Genomic DNA, 15,956 nt, shown 5'->3' with positions numbered 1-15,956 from the left:
AAACTTCAAGTGTAACTGGGGTATCTCCCGACAGTGGCTGATTTAAAACGTTTGGTAACAGCACGGGTAATGGCTGGTTTATAAACACAATTGCTATAGCGTGCGTAGGTAAGTGGTTACAGCGTCTGACTGTCATTCTAAGGGTCTGGGGTTCGAGTCTCGGCCTAGACTGAGTTAAATTTTTTTCAAGGAATTAAACACTATAAATGATGTTCGCTTTTTGCAATAAACAAAATATTTCATATTAATCAAACTTCTCTAATAAAATCATTGTAACAACAAAATTAGCTACTGATACTGAAAGAGATTTATCCTATGAAGGGAGAAAACCCAAGATGGGGCAGGGGGGAAAGACGGACACTGTTTATCCTTAAGTGTTAAAATTTAATTTATTCCCATGCCTTTTGCTCTTTCCTTCTTTTCTAATTTTGTTTAGCTTTCCGTACTTTTTCGGTTTCTGCATGAAGCGTATTATTCTTTTCGTTTTCTTTGCATTAATTCCTATCTCTTTGAACTTAATGTGAATGGAATTTCTGCAGATTTATCTCGTGGTTGTTTCTCTAAATGATGCTCTCAGATAGTAATACTTTTTCCTCCAAGTGGAGGAATATCCTGGCATGTTATGTTTTCGGGCACGTATTTGCTGTCATGTTGGTTGTCCAACTATCAGACATTGAGTGAAACTATTCTGCTACTGGAAAAAGCTATCATTTCTTATGTATCCAACCTCCACTTTTTACTGTCGCTGACTGTACCAGTACGTTTTGTCTGGGTTTGCAAACGCAGCAGGAAACCTCCGGGTTCCATAAGCCATAATGTTAATTAGTTATTACAGTTGCGTAAAATACGGAAAATTAGGCTTACTACCTGGCAACATAGCACTGTTGTAAACAAATCGGCTTATATAGTACGGCAGAGTGTAGAAGTATACAAAAGAGAGAATGATCTTTTATCTACTCTAGACTAGGTACATAGACTGATTATTTTTCAATACCTCATTTGTACAGGCGTAAGCAAATTACACGCAGTTTTACTATACGAATACATAGTATAAGTAGTAGTATGAGTAGGAACGGGTTAGAAGTCCCGCAGTCGTTTGTTGTGTTCTGTTCTCGACATAAAATAGGCAAATTAAAGACTTCCACAAATTTTTCCGTACATTTCACAATCTGTGGATCCGTATAGTAAAACTACACCGCAAATTATATGAATGGTGGTGGATAAATAATGGAAAAAATGTTTTTTGAGGTAAGAAGAGACTGGTGTAAGAGGGTTATCTGTTGTATGCAAAGTATTCAGTGCTTGCGGTAGTAGGTAAGAGGATATGATAAATTACTGGAGCGCATTGTTATGAAAAGAAAGAAAGAAGAGGAAAAACTTCGGTAATGTTAAAACAAATGCTCAATAAGAATAATCTGGAATGGTGTAGATTAGGATGGAAATGTTCGACTGGAATAGTGGACAGCATAAGTAAGTTGAGTACGTGACGTTCAAAAGTAAAAACAATACGTCATCGATGACACACGGATTTTCGGAAAAACATTGGAAAATAGAAAAATGCAAAATACGTTATCCCTTTCTCAAATATAAGCATGTGAACAGTGGTTTCAATATCACTTGATTGTCTTATTTTTTTGATGTTTCATCTGTCTTGTGCTGTTTTTAATTAAATGGTGACAGGCTATGGTCACAGTGCATCCAACTTCTTACACAGGTGACTACAGCTGACGGTATCTGCCGATTACGTGGTCACTGCAACCCATGTGTCATCACTCAGGTACAGTTATTGTATGAACGAAGAGCTGGTGTTATAAGTAAATCCTGTCATCAGTCAGATACTGTTATTGTAAGATACGGTATGAACGAGAAGTTTTAGTTTTAGTTTTCTCAACTCAGGCGAGGCCCCTTTCATCTGCAAGATTGCTCTTTTGGCATTTATTCCGAAGATGGGCGTCCGCTTTCGCCACGTTTTTTTTTTCGCTGTTATCTCCTTTCCACACTTTCTACAATTTGTTATTAGGTTCATTAATCCGTGCTCATCACAAACTTTTAAAAGTTTTTGCTCGTTATCAACGTATTGCTTCACAAATGTTAGTTCATTGCCCTTGTACGTTCGCCATGTTGATAACATAAATGCTCGTTTCTTTCCCACAATGCAACTCTTCGGTTACCTTGCGCCAAGTAGTTCTCTCCGCTCGCCGTATAGTCCCATGTTTATAACCGCTTATGTATAACAAATAAACAGATTTTTCGAGACTCATACATTATCAAGCACACAAACGATCAAATTATCCATATCTTCCCTGTAAATTTTAAAAATTTTGCTGGAAACGGACGCCCAACTTTGGAATTTAACGCGCTCTTTTCATGAAACAATTCGGGGTATTTTAAAAGTTTGAGTGTTATCATAGTTAAGAATATAGGTTTTCCATATTCTTATACAGTATTCTTTGACACTCAGCCTGAGATATTTTTTCCATTTCCGGGAGGCTATACTTACCGACTCACTTCCCGAAACAAACACCGGCAAGGGTCACGGTGGCTCAGTGGTAGTGTTGTTACCTCTGGTGCGTGGCGTCCCTGGTTCAATCTCGGCCAAGTAAGTTTGTGGTGGCCAACATCGTGTCCGCGGATTTTTTCGGGGTACTCCCACATTCCCATTGCACTTCCATCATCATTCACTCGTTATAATCATCGTCTCGCTTACTCGGTAAGAGTTCACTTTGTGGCGAACAGTGACTGAAACCGGTATCCTATACCATAAGTAGGAGTAGTAGGAACTGGTAAGAAGCCCCGCAGGGGTTAGTTGGGTTCTGTTCTTGACATAAAATGGGCAAATTAAAGACTTCGGCACAAAGTAAACTCTTGCCCCTTACTCTAAAGGGCATAATTGTGGGTTTTAAACTGAAAGAAAAGAAACACTAATATGCAGTATTGCAAAGACTTTGAAAGATGCCTTTCCACTCATTACAATGCCACTGAATTAACTTGAAAGTGGTGATCTCAAAGTTGTTCTAGTTAGCATGCTTATACTTTAAGAAAACATAGAAATTATTTTTATTTTGTTGCATTTGCGATAAACGTATTTAAATTCAAGTGTGCATAGCGTAATCATAAAAAGGAATTGAACACTATTTTTACAGAAGAATACTCAAAAACGAAAGGACTCTGTAACTTTCACGCAAATCACGAACAGAAGTTACCATTATTAGCCAGATACGTTAAACTTGCAAAATTGATTAGAAATGCACGTTTTGGCACAGGGCCGCAGGAGAAATTAGATTTCTTTAGATTTTGAAGTGACTGCAATGTAGAAGGGTTTGTTTGATTATGTTGATTTTCGAACAGCTACTATATCTCTTAACGGAACCGAAATGAATGATTTGAATTACGAGTACATTTATGATGGTATTTGCAAGACGAGTAGTGGCGATGGCGAATTCCCACCACTTGTTTGTTACTTCATCCTCATATATGTTGTAACCCTAGGCTATTACTTTTCCTTACCATGAAGTTTTTATCGATTATTTACAGGCATTGCAGTTTCCCCCTACTTAAAAATAACTAAATATTGCCCTAAGTTCATTGAATCCGACATCAGTATGACTGGCCTTGGAAACATGAAACATATATTAAAATTCGAACCTCTGGGCAATATTGCCAGTTTATTTAACCTACGATATGAATTTAAAGTAGGAATTGGCAAAACTGGTTTTTATAAAAAACAAACCGGTTTCTAGAAAAACCGAAATCCGACATTTCGCTTTCGTCCAAAACAGTTTCGGTTTTCTTTAAAACCAGTTTTGGTGAAAACTTTTGGAAAACACATAAAACTATTTCTGTGGAAATGGAATCGGTTTGCGGAGAACAACGAAACCCTATTCTGGTCAGAATTAGAAACAATTTTGAAAAAAAAAAAAAAAAAATGGAACCGGTTTTGAAGATAACCGGATACACGCACTAGTACACAAAATAATAATAATATACTAAAGAAGAGGAAGAAGAAGAAATCAAAGTACAGAGATGCTACAATATTCGTGACCGATTCAAAATATTTTCAATGGAAAAGGCGCTGCTAGTTCGAGTACAACCAAATATACACTTACACAGAATGATTGATGCAAAGTGATGTCAAACACTGATCACAGCTGACAACTAAAAAGAGGTTAAGAAAAACACGTACTGAGTATAGTTGCTTGTAGACAAATTGTTAAGGTAAAGCTTGTATCTTAATTCTTTTAATATTCAATACATTGGTATAAAATAGTATTGTTTTATAATGTACAACTTTGCAAGCCTTCTTCCTACGTCCCTGTTATGGTAGCTCTTGTTTTGATTATCCCACAGAGCTATTTGTTCTTGCACTAAATAATTCAATATTTTAGCATCAACGATCTTGGAAAAAGGAAATGAAATTGGAATGTCTCAGCTCCTGTGATGGGTTGCGGATCACCCTGTAGTCTGACATACACTGACGAATACAAAAGAAAGAAACAAGAAGATTGTTTTGTTTCCGATCGGTCGTCGGCAGAATTTGGCCGTATACGTCAGACCAGATTGGCGCCATTATGACCACCAACATTTATCTCAATACATTTGTTTATTTCCCCGATGTCGTCAGAGTAAAAAATTTGGTCAAAATCGGGTACACTGTAACCATAAGCTTAGCCGTGAACGCTTAAAGTTTTGTAATGTTAGGTAACTATAACGTTCGAGTTTTCTTTAAATGTTCCCTAAGAAAACTAGCTTCAAAATATTAGCTGAATGTAACATTAAGTGACAATATTGAGCAATTTTTTTAAACATCTTTATGGCATCTCTTCATCTACAGAATGGATCACGAAAAAGCAATCCAAGACTAAAATAACTGTCCGTGCAGTCAGCGGCGTAGCGAGCATTACAAGAGGGGGCGAGGGGATGAAACTTGAGATTGCCAAGTCTTGATTAAAAAAATTGCAAAGTGTTTCGAAAATCTTAGTCTCACTTTTACCAACCCTGTGGAAAACTTTACAGCAACCTTATTTTCATATTCGTCCCATTTTATGCCCCATCTGAGATACGAATACGAACACTCCCCGGTTTCGAGTCTAATTTCACACCTCAACTCAGGATCATTATCATCATCCACGAGTATAACTGTTAATTTGACAACTCATGGCTAGTTTAGGTAATCCCCGCCAGCCACTCCTCACGAGAAGTTGGCAGACGTTTTTTTTCCTTCTGTCCTCCAGTCTCCTCCCACTTCGAGTTCATGATTTCGCACTCTGGTGAAAAGTATTAAATACCGGCAAGAAAAATACTAATATATAACTTCACTTTTAGGTGCCCCTCCAACCACGCGCCGGGGGCACGTGCTTCGCTTGCTCCACCATAGTTCCAGCCCAGTGAGCTACAGAACGTGCAATGATTACGTACTGCTTTGACATAAATACTATAAAGAAAAGAAGAATTGCATTTTTTTTTTTTTTTAACTTTCCAAAAGAAGCAACTACAGGATTAAAAATAAGATAGGAAAGGCTACACATTTATATGAAAATGAAGTGAAACACACACCGGTCTATGCTTTTACACAGTAGACGTATTGTATGGCCCCCAAGATGTGACTTTTGGATTAGTATACTTAGGTTCACAGCGGAAGCGACAAAATGACTTGACTTACCCATTGTAGCTTGCCCTCATCGAACAACACCCCGAGAAATTTACTATGCCCCCCAGTGCCATGCCATGGAAAATCAGTGCCCGCGGCGAGAGTATACGACGGCGCCTCCATATATATGGATGAGGTCGATAGACGAGCCGTGAAGCGCCACCATGGTTGGCACGAAGCGCAAGAAAATTTTCAAAAATAAACCCTGCTTTTCCTTGATTTTGAGCACTTTTTATTACATTTTCCTTCCATTTTATATATGTGCACATATATTTTCCTAACATGGGTAACATTATAGGACCACTTCCTAAAGCAAAAAGAGGATTTAAGTACATACTAGTAATATTACAAGTATTTTTTTCTTTCATTCTCTTCTTTTTTTCCTCCCCAATTTTGCGCCCCCTTTACTCCTTCGCCCGGGGCCCCGCCCGCCCTCTCCCTTACGCAAGGCACTGATGATGCTATTCCCAAAACACACTTTTGTTCAGTTCTCCTTGCTCAAAAAACCCTGTAAATGGACAGTCTTACAACAAAACAGAACTGAAATAAGTAGGGATGGGCATGAGTTGAGCTAAAACTCGACTCGAATCGAGTCAAAGCTAATTTTCTCGAGTCGACTCATTGAGGTCGAGTTAGATAAATGGCTCTCTCCTTCAGCTCGTTTTAACTCTTTTTGAAATCATGGCCTGATTAGACTGGAAAGCGAAAGCCGTGAGAAATGTAAACAGTAATGTGTAATACTTTCAGTCTTGTTCACGACAGGGGTGCATCTCGTCTCGTACTTTATTGCAACTTGTGGGGTGCTTTGTATCTCGTCTCGTCTCGATAACGAGACGACAATACATTTTACAACGAGACAGCCTCAAATGTTATGAGCACCAATATAAGTATGTAGTTCCTACCATCAAGGCTGAGCCTTGCACGGTCAAATTTTTTTTAGCCCAAGCAGAAGTCCAACCCGGGTAGTGATGTCAACTGGCTCGGCTCGGTTCCAACTGGCCCAAGCCGGCTTGATTGGGATAAGCCATCGCTTCGATTGGAACAAGCCACCGACTCGACTCAATTGAGCCGATGCCTCGAGCCTGCTCGGTTGGGATGAGACACTGACTCTGCTCATGCAAACCATCGGCTCTAGCCAATTTGTTGAAATTAATCCATCGGCACGGTTCGACTCAGCAGCTGAGTCGATGGCTCGAACCGGCTCAGTTGGGTGAGCAATCAGCTCACTTCGGTTCGGCTCGGATGAGCCATCCATTCGAGCCAGCTAAGTTGGGTGAACTGTTGGCTCGGGTCACTTCTCGGTTCGGCTCGATAGTGAATGAGCTGTGAGATGAACCGCTCGAGCCGTTGACAAAACCTAAACCCGGGCCGAGCAGTTTTGATGTTCGGCCGGCACCCTATTACTTTTAACAATTTTTGGCTTGAGCCCGAATACTTGCTCCTTCGGAACTCAAACCCAGAACCTCATGACCGATGTCCTTGTCTCCTAAAGATTTCTCGATGATCGAGATCGACAGTCAACTAATTTTCAGTATTAAGATAAAAAACCGCCTGCCTTTCATGGTATATACACGGTGTTGTTATAATAAGTTGTAGTAGTAGAGTAGTATCATTGATACTTATATTGTCTATGTAGGATACTTGAAGAGAATACCTGGAACTACACAGAGGGTTTAGCTCGAATTGGCTCGACTCGACTCGAGCTCAAAGATTTCTGTTTCGAGTCGAGTCGAATTTCAAAGAAAACTCGCTCGTGCCCGTCCCTAGAAATAAGCTATTGTCGTCTATATTAATATGATCACCTTTAGTTTCAAAGTAAAATATCAAAGGGAAGTAGATTTTGATACCAGAATGAATATATTGTGTAACCGTGTCTGCTCTGTGTTTTATCCACACAGAGCAGACACGGTTACAGAATATATTCATTCTGGTATCAAATCTACTTCCCTTTGATATTTTACTATTTAAAAAAAAAAAAAAAAAAAAAAAACTTTTAAATTTGTCAAATTTACATACTATACGTAGTAAAAAGTTTATACTAACTAATCACTCCCTTGTTCTTGTTTTATTAATATCAGTTCTTATTAATCTCCATAATCTGCCTGTTGCCTTGTATATGCTCTTGTATCAAATGCTTTTGCGTCCAACGTACCTGCCACCGAAACGCCTCTTCTGTCTATCTTTGTTTTAGTTTTGCACGCCACCTCTATTCTACTTTCGTCAGTGGTACGATTTCTCGATTTTTTATAAAAGATTCTTCAAAATGTTTAGGAATATCACACGAACAAAAGTGAAATGTGATCACTTGCAACAAGTAAAGAAGCTTAAAACGAATATATCAATTTATTTCAAGATAGAAAACTACACGAAATTTATGCCAAATCTATAAAAGAACTGATTATAATTTACAGTAACCGGGTACCTAAGAAAACGTTAAACCAAATAAGTCAATTGAACAAAATGGCATTCTTCAAATTGCCAACTAGGTATTTTAATTTGCCAACTTGCCAAGAAATTGGTAACTGGGAGGGAGGCTCCCCCGTAACGATGCTCCTGCGTACAGTCGCAGTTTAGGTAACATTTATATTCATAATATATTCATTTCTTTCATCGGGAATTCCGCTCTTACGCCCTAAGAAAGTGTTTCTTAAGGGAGAAGTTTCATTACTGGGTGCAGATTCATTTTAGTAGTGCTAACTAGTTATGGGTATAAATACAGCTTGGTGACTTGTGCTGTAAAAACTACAGTATTAGAAACGCAAACCAACTTTTGCGGGATGCCACTAGAAAGCACGAATGCTATATAGGGTGCAGACTCGTCAGCGGTTGTGGGTATGCGCATAAACGAAGATAATGGAAAAAAAAAATCATAGGACATAAAAAGACATATGCCTTGTGTGTGACACAACTTTTCGACATTTCTGTGATCACTTTGTACACTGCCTATACATAGCACTTCAATAGCGTGGTTCCGTTATGGAGTATGACATAGGAAAGAGCACACTTTGCATTTCTTTCTTATTCTACATGTGAGAAGTAGAATCCTGAAATATTGCGAGTAGCTACTTATATATTGATCTTCCAGAAAAATATAACATATTTCGCCCGAAAATTTTACAATTTTATGTTTATTTAAACTAAGACAACATCCAACTGTCCTATTCCAATAAACGTTTCACATGGACGTTACAAGAGATGTTCAAAGTGGCCACCTTCTTCTGGGCATCTTGTGATATGTTGATTAATACTCCCTGCATTTCTTTCAAAATAATGCTGCGAATAGTGTTCCAGTTCTACTTGCCACTAGCCATGGTTGCTCAGTGGTAGAACGCTTACGTTTGGTTCGATCCCAGCTTGACACAGGTGAACGTTAAGGAGGACAAACGTCTTATGGGTGGGTCTTTTAGGGTTCTTTCGTTTGCTCCCACTTACTGCATTCTCATCATCACAGTCCCTCGTAGAAATGGTGTATAATCGTGAGACGTTAAAGTAGAAATTTCATTTCATTTTAAAATCGCATGTAGTTAAGTCGGGAGACGTAGATGGCCACAAATCCTTGACACTCGCGAAGCTAGAGAGAGGCTTGGCCTCCTTACTCTAAGGCTTATCCCTCTCAGCAGTGGCCATGTTACTAGCACCTAAAATAATAAGAAATTGTAGTACACTTCGATAAAGGTTTTGTACTATCAAACATTTACGGTTATTTTTTTAATGCAATAGCAACTATGAATAATCCCTAAAATACCAATCTCTGAGCGGATCAATAGGAAGAAAGAGATAAATGTGGAGTGTAATGTTTGTTCTAAAACTATATTGTGATTCTCTTATTTACAGAGTTGGAAAATTAATTTTGTTGATTAAAAAAAAAAAAAAAATCGAAAACGCTTTAAATAATATTCCTTTTTTAACTAGTAAATTGCAGAGATTTCAGATTTCTTTTACTATGTGATCTTATTTTTTTTCAAGGTGTGTCTCACATGTAACAGTTATTATCCTCAAGAGTGAGTGAACACGATGACTACCAAAGAATGATGATACTCCTAATGCGTATTTCTTTTGAAGCATCGTAATAAGTAAAGAATCACTGTAAAGTATACACGTGTAAAACATGCTGTCTTTGTGCAAACTCGAATAATTTTGCAGTGCGTTGCACCGAGAGTGTATATATATATATATATATATATTCTTTTCTATATAAATTGAATACAATATTTTTATGCGTTTTTCATCCTATCTTTCTCAGAATGAATCGCTTGCTTCAAAATTGTAAAATTATTGAAGGAATATTGTGATTTGTATCAGCATCAATTGTGTATAAATATAGATACTAGATTTAAAGTTACCTGCACGTAATATGACAAAAAAATAATACCATAATATGTAAGATCTGTTAATAGTAAGGTGTTTTCTACTCAAGAATGTTTTTCCTTTCTTTCTTTCTTTTCAAACATATTTTTCATTTTTGTTCCTGTTTACAGTATTAACGACTAGCTAAAATGCTCATTCTTAGTATGGGGAGAATAGGTTTATAGCAAATATATGAAAGATACATTTCAACCCTGTTTGTCACCCTTTAGGATCCGTATTTGAATCGAAATGGAAAGATAGAAACCCAGCACAACCTAAGTATCTTCAAAAAACTACTTCAAACTATGGGACTTTTGTTCGCGAAAAATCTGCTCTGCCCTTCCCCATTAGAATATGTATTTCATTCAACTACAAAACTGATAATAAATGCCCAGATCAGCCGAAGTTATGTTAAAGATCCATTTTGAACTCACTTTCGCCATTAGATAAGATAGGAAATTACAGTATCACAGAAATGTTCTTCCTTTAGAGGCATATGCTTTGAAAACCCTGGGATACGCCTCAACGTATTTTCAGTAAGGATTTTATGTACCCAGCTCCATCTGCTTAACTTAAAGTTCTCATGAGAGATATATTTTTGTCATAAATTTTGAATCCCTTTTCCTTTATTTTTCTTTTTTGTGAAAATTACAAGATGTAAAGCCGGCTAGTGCTAAGTGCCAACGTCAATATATTCATATCGTCGGTCTTTTGCAAAAAGGAGGTAACTGACATTTTTGGCGAAACTGAGATAATTGCATTTTTGAACTTGAAATGAAAGGGGGGGGGGGGGCGGTGGCTCAGTGGTAGAGCGTTCACCTCCGGGCTTGGGGTCCGTGGTTCGATCCCAGCTCGCGCCATGTGGACTTTGTCGTGGACAAACACCGTGCTCGTGGGTTTTCTCGGGCTTCTCCCGTTTCCTCCCACTTATTCATTCCACCATTTCATTCATTTCTCATAATCACCGTCTCCTTTAGCCTAACCGGCATAACTGTGGGACGTAAAACTCAAAGATTTCATTTCATTTTGAAATGAAAGGCCCCATCATCATGCAAAACGGTCATAACTACAACCCAACCAGTCCAGAGGTAGCTAGGGATATAACTGACACAAAGGTAGACTGTAATTCTGTAAAAACGGTATAAATGGTAGATGTCTCTTTATTGCAAATCATCATTATAACTTCAGGGTCTCCACTCGACCGTGGAAACCGTGAATTTCATGTCCAAACCTTAAAAATGGGAAAATTTCTAAATTAATAGAAAAAGAAATCAAATTCCTTTAGCTCGTGGTCAATCAACCTTTTTTCGTATTGTAAGTATAGCCCAGTAAAAATAATTCAACGAGCTGAAAAAATTATTTTAAAAAACTGAACTTTTCAGGATTTGATCTTTATATCAAGTACAATACTAGTTCAAAAGTCCCAAAATATTCCATGTTACCTTCAAGTACAGTGAAACTTCAAAAGTCACAAAGTATCCCAGGAGACCTTTATCGCTTTATCCTCAAAATGGCCGTCATTGTATGCGCGTCTGGTTTTCTACTTCAGTCTGTTTCTGGGAAACCAGTCTGGTATTTCAATTTAGAAGGCACAATTTCACTCTGAAGGATATGTGTTTTAATTTGGTATATTAGACATTTAAACAAAATCATTTACTCGAAACGGTTATTCGTGTTCAAAGTTGATAATTTCAGCACTTCCAGAAAGGCATTCCGTAGTATTTTGCGCTCAAGCTCTGAAACATTAGAAAATCGTGTTCATTTACATTTGATCGTGTATTTAATAAGCTGCATTAAAAAAAAAAAAAAAAAAATCATAATTGGATCATAACTTGTCGAGGTATTTACTCCGTTGTGAGCCTAGCGGAGCCCGTAACTCGCTTCCGTAACTCCGTAAGCTTTCGGAGTCCGTAACAAAATTAGTTAAGTATTTTGGTGCTTACAAATCGTTGTGAATCATATTCCTTTTGCAGTTGCAGCACGTTGTGCAAAAAGTTTTAAAGTTCAATTCCCAGATAATGGTATATCATCAAAATTAAGATCAGACTATACTAAAATTCGGTTTGGCACCATACTTTGACAAAGAATTTGAAAGAAAACTGAAGAAATGTTCTCATATGGTCCTCTGTTTTGACGAATCCTTAAATAAGGTGTGACAACGACAACAGATGAATCTACGTATACGTTGGTGGGATTCAATCAAGAAACAAAACTAGGTATTACACATAAATGTTTTTAGTACATTCCAAGGCTTCAGACCTTCTTCAAGATATTAAAGACGCTAATTCTCCTGAAATTATGAATAAAATCATACAGATTTCTATGGATGGACCTAACGTAAACATAACATTATTAAACGACCTTCAACGTTAACTTTCAGATTCGTAGTTTGCTACACAATGCCAATTGTGATCTCCACACACTACACGGTACCCTTAAAACGGGTATGAACACAACAAAAGGAGACCTTAGCAGGGTTTGTCAGAGCACTGCACAATCTGTTTAAAGATTCACCAGTTCGCAGAGCAGACTTTACGCACCATAACATAATTGACACCTTTCCATTGAAGTTCTGTTCCGTCAGATGGTTGGAGAATGGTCGTGTGGCTGAGAGACCACATTGTCCTGCGTCAGAAATTATGTTAATGCTGTGGTAAGAGTTTGTAAGGGTAAGGAGAAATTGAATGATAAGCTCTTGCCAGCCAGATTTTTTTCCATTAATGTGTGGTTTGTTTGAACCATTTCTGAGAGAATTTCAGAACGAAAAGCGACTGTATGACTTTTTATGGAGTTAATAAGTTTGGAAGGGCAAGTGGAGTATATATATATATATATATATATATATATATATATATATATATATATATATATAATATTTAATTAAACTTATCCTTATACTGACTCACGGAAACGCCTCAGTTGAATTTGAAAACTTGAAGTAAGAAAGTTTAGTGGCTTTGAGAAAGGTTTATGAAGGTGTATCAGCAGCTAATGGAGTGAAAGCAGTAGAAATAACCACTGATTTGATTCATGCAGCTAAAAACTCCCACGCCCGTTACACCGAGTACTTAAAAAAAAAAAAAAAAAAAAAAAAAAAGGAGAGAAAAAGTACTAACAGATACAGAAAGAAAACAAGCTGCTAAAGAGAAAAGAGAATTGGAAGCAGAAGATTCCAAGTTTTGGCCCGCACAACAAAAGGGCAGCTGAATTAGATGAAGGAATATTCAAACGCGTCATATGAAGTGCTTCATATGCATTTCATATACTTAAGTAGAGATGCAAGGGCTCGGAAAAAAACGGCTTTTGGGGGGGGGGAATTGTTTTTTTTTCTGCTTCGCTTTTTTGCTTGGGAAATTTTGGGCATTTTTTCAAAATTCTGCTTTAAATTGATAAAGCAGACTTTGTTTCGTTTCTCTATAACACAAAAAGTTATTTAATTAGTGGTTGATGCCATTAATAATATAAAACCTCGAAAATAAACCATGAATTTCGAAAAGATATTTCAAACAATTTTTCTCCAACATATTTGCATTATGAATTCCAAAGGATTAACCAATGTATATAATAAGAATTTTTTAACCTCCTATATACAAAAGTAAGCAGGGTTGGCAGGAACCATGGTTGTTTTTGAAAATGCCTAAAAACCGTTTTTTGGGGGAAGTTTAAACAACGTTTTTTTGGTTTAAACCAGGTTTTTTTATTTAGATATTTTGCTTTATGTAGTTATATTACATATTCACAGAAATAAGTTTATTTCACCTTGGTATTATTATACAACAACGGGGTTAAGCTGGAAGAGGTCCCATAAGCTTAAAGAACTTCGGTCACCAAATTTCTTAAATTGAGAAACTCCCACCCTAGCCATCGGGAAAATCCCGTCATTACTTTAAATGTAAAACAATTACGGGAAAATCCCGTCATTACTTTAAATGTAAAACAATTACGGGAAAATCCTGTTATTGCTTTGCATGTAAAATTTAAAGGTCAATGTATCATAATCAGTACGCTAAAACTGAGATATTAAATTACAAATTTGGTATGTAGATATCATTGGAAGTCCAATCCAAGCTAATGTTGGAAGCTACATAGGCAATCGATATATTTTGCCAATTTCTATCAATATATTTAAGCAACCTTGGCTTCGTTTCGTATGTTTAGGCTTAACATCCTTACGTAATACCGAAATTATCAAGGAGAAGACTTTCGCTTAAAATGACATCCGACCCGCTACTTGGTTTACGCATGAAAGAAGGGTTGTGGTTCGACAGAGAATTCAACATGGGACACCTTGATTAAAAGGTGAAAAGGAAATAGAACTAATGCAGATGGTTTGATATGTGGAAACGTCACCATGAAGTTCACACGATTCGCATTTTTCGTTCTTTTTACTTTTTTGGTTTAAACCAGTTATTAAAAAAAAAATAAAATAAAAAGCTGGTATAAACCCGCCAACCCTAAAAGTAAATACTTCTTTTAAAAAATACTCAAATAAGTAGGAAAATTGTATGTAGTATTTTTACTTCAAAATATTCCATACCCTCTTCTTGAAACAAAATAAAATTAAAATAAACCATAAGAGAAATACTTAGATTTATATGATACACTTAAAGGCTGCACATCTAGAGTTTGAGTTCTGTATATTCTTGAAATTCTACAGTTAAGTTTTATATAACCACCATCACTGTTTACCCAGTCCTCAAGTTTTCTGAATTTTTAACAAGAGGGATTCAACATATCATTACGGAACTCACCCCCCCCCCCAAAAAAAAAAAAAAGACTACAGAATATATTTAAGTTAAGCTAAATACAACTGCACAACAAACATGACTGCGTGGTTAGCTTTTGCGCTTCGGGAAGTCCGGGATTCAACCCAGCATTCGACCATTCTGACAAAGCTTTTCTTCATTCCATCTGTGAATGTAGAAATAGTGCGTGTACTGTGAGTTGGTCGACTTCCTTTCTTATTGTTTTTAAATCGTTATTATTACTAATTACCAGCAGTAACGGTTTTGTGAAGGTTAGGGGGACGTTCTTTCGAACTGAAGCCTGTTCCTCAAAGTTACGGAATGTCTAAAACAAACGAAATATTTGTTAGTTATGCCTTTACTCATAAACTTTAAGCTCCCGTCAAATAAAAATTACGAATGTTTAGAAAAACTAAACATTAGTAAGAAATACTCCTCCCAAAATACTTTTCTAAATCCGCCACTGATTCTCAGTATAAAATGATCTTCAAGGTTGTATCCGGAAGATTATTGCTAAACATATAAACGAAACGAAATATTAGTTATGCCTGTACTCATAAACTTCAAGCACCTCCCAAATAAAATTAGGACTTTTTAGAAAACGAAACAATCAAAGAAACCCCTCCCAAAGTACTTTTCTAAATCCGCTACTGATTACTTGTATAAATTGGTATTCAAGGTTGTATCCGGAAAATTATTGCTAAATCATTGCACAGCTACAGTATAACAGTAATGTGGAAGTACGGTTTGACGGATATATTGAAAAACGTAAGTTTAACGTTTGCGCTAGAAGCTAGAGTGCTAAGCTCTTAGAAATGAAACACGGATGACAAACTAAAATGATCTAGAGAAGAAAGAAAAAAATGTCGATAACTCAAAAGTTAAAATAAAGGTTAATAGCTTCTAAAATTGCCCTCAAATACTACATTCTTCAAGGCTATAAGAAAGCTATTTAGATAGAAAAATCATGAAAATGAAAAAAGGCAAAATTCTGGTTTTTTTTTTTTTTTTTTTTTCAAGAAAGCCGGCCTTTTATGTGAAAGAAACCATCGATTCAAAAAAGCCGGCTTTCTTACATCTCTATACGCAAGAGTATGGTATGGTTTCAAAAGCTAATAAAAATATTATTTTTCTCACCGTACACGGGCGTATCATTTATTGTTCGCAGCAGAATCCATCCAGGTTTGTTGTACGTTAACTACGATACTTCAGTGCGT

General features: G+C 36.8%; 1 protein-coding gene across 4 annotated transcripts in view; it reads left to right on the top strand.

The window, feature by feature from the left end:
- The first annotated feature begins 840 nt into the window (after positions 1-840).
- Positions 841-15,956, top strand: part of LOC145668052 (uncharacterized) — a 77,717-nt gene continuing 62,601 nt past the window's right edge. The window contains exon 1 of one of the 4 annotated variants that reach the window (XM_081735534.1): positions 841-967. The gene's annotated coding sequence lies outside the window, so the exon portion shown is untranslated. The other 3 variants (XM_081735535.1, XM_081735536.1, XM_081735537.1) reach the window with 3 other exon arrangements.

Source organism: Thermobia domestica, chromosome 13 (genome assembly GCF_964235325.1).
Source record: "Thermobia domestica chromosome 13, izTheDome1.hap1.1, whole genome shotgun sequence".
Taxonomy (NCBI): domain Eukaryota; kingdom Metazoa; phylum Arthropoda; class Insecta; order Zygentoma; family Lepismatidae; genus Thermobia; species Thermobia domestica.
Note: the sequence above shows the minus strand (reverse complement) of the source record. Positions and strands in the feature narration are given on the sequence as shown.